Genomic DNA, 1,951 nt, shown 5'->3' with positions numbered 1-1,951 from the left:
GCACTTGTCCTCATTTGTGAAGAATTGTGCCGCTTTGTTAAAGTTCCCTGCGAGGCTGCCACCAATTGGCGTTTGTGACTCATTTTTGGGCGCAACACGAGACAAAAAAAAAATCAGCTTGAATCTCAAAAGAGAATGATTCCTTACCAACACCTTTTCAAATTCGTCTCCCAGGATATTGGAAACAGCAGCTGTTTATTATAGACAAGTTCGACGAGCAACGCACAATAAGGACATCTTGTCAGAAAGTTGTATTTATTTTATTTTTTGTTAGTATGTTTTTTCCATATTAGATTAGTATTGATACTGGTGGTATCTGAAGGTAAATTAAGTCGGGTATATCACAATCAAAGGGTAGGTACCAAATTCACAGCCACTGCGCTCTTAATTCCCCCTTTACAGATTGAAATGACTGAGTTCAGTAAATAAAACATACAGTGTCCAACTTTATCACGTAGTGATGGTAGTGGTCGCTAGGTGGCGCATGTGCACCTCCCTCCCACGCAGCAACCTCTCCCACGTGCAGCCGTGCGTGGTTGCAAATGTACTCGAGCATGTGCGGAAGGAGTGTTGTTGTTCTCTCGTTTAGACCCAGCCCCTTGCTTTATGATTGGCTGCACGGCGAGACTGGCAGGCGTTTTCCCCCAATCTCGACGCGTCAAACGCGCCGAAGGGCGTGGCCACCCTGGGTTATTCCCCTCCAAGTTTCTTGGGCACATGCGGGCGTCCCCGTGATGTATGTGTGAGTGACTTGCTGCTTGAAAGTTGTTCGAAAGTCTCGAGTCGACAGCACAGACAGTGACACTCGCCGCTTTTCTCGCCGTGCATCGGGTTGTCTTGTCACCGATCAATATGTCAACGTTTAATCACATCTTTGGAGACAGGGGGGAAGTTCCGGATCTCATCAGATCCTTGGCTGACTATCCCTTCTCTTTCCCAGCTTTTGATGACTGTGGTAAGTAAAAATATTTGTTTCACTTGTCGATAATTAGGCTATTCAACGTCGTTTGGTGTGTCTGATGTTTGGTTAAGTTTTATGGACTAACGTGAATTCGATTGTGCTGATACCATCATGCTTTTCAACTGAAACAATTCTAATCAAATGTGTTTATGTTTTCAATTTTTTTTATTTGTTAGTTTTTGTTGTCCATGCTACCTCCGTAGTGTCAAATCAAATCCTAAAGCCATATCTTGTTTCATCGATGCCTTGTTATAGTATGTCGTTGTGATGTGAAAATGCTAAATTGTTCATTTCATCGGGGTGTTTTTTGTTAATGCCCACAGCTATACAGTACTATGAATTCATGGCTCAATGTTTTAATAAAGTGAAAGTATTCCTAGTTACTTTTAAACGCCCCCTGCTGGCTGCGAGTGTTAATGTTGGTCATATGAACATCCGCTATTTAAATTTGATTTTTGCGTAAATTCTTATATTGGCACCGTGTCAGATATTGGGTTTCATATTTAAAACATGTTTTGGTCATTTGATCGTAGTAGCACTGTCAGATTGTTTGAAAATGTGCTGTGTAATAATAATAATAAGATACAATAAAATAATAATAATAAGACAGTAGTTCAGTATTGTGTTATAGTTAGCAATAGATTGCTTTAGACTTTGGCCAGTCAGACTCCCCCTCTCTGTGTCTGAAGGACGGCAAAACATACACGTGCAGAGTGCAGCAATTTGCACTTTGAACGCCGTGCGTGTTAAATCAGATATCTGCTAGGCAACACGGCACTTGTTGGCGCCGCTCTCACTTTAAGAATATCGCGTGCACCAGAACGTGAGAAAGACAGACTGGTAGCGTTTGGCGCCATGAGCTCGCGATAAGAAATGTATAATTTAATGGGTTTTAAATAAAAATACATGAATAAATGCATAAATAATACATAAATTTATACTATGGGGCACACTTTGGCGTCATGATATTGCAGTAATTGTAGCCCTGCC

This window comes from Festucalex cinctus, chromosome 1 (assembly GCF_051991245.1).
Source record: "Festucalex cinctus isolate MCC-2025b chromosome 1, RoL_Fcin_1.0, whole genome shotgun sequence".
Classification (NCBI taxonomy): domain Eukaryota; kingdom Metazoa; phylum Chordata; class Actinopteri; order Syngnathiformes; family Syngnathidae; genus Festucalex; species Festucalex cinctus.
Note: the sequence above shows the minus strand (reverse complement) of the source record.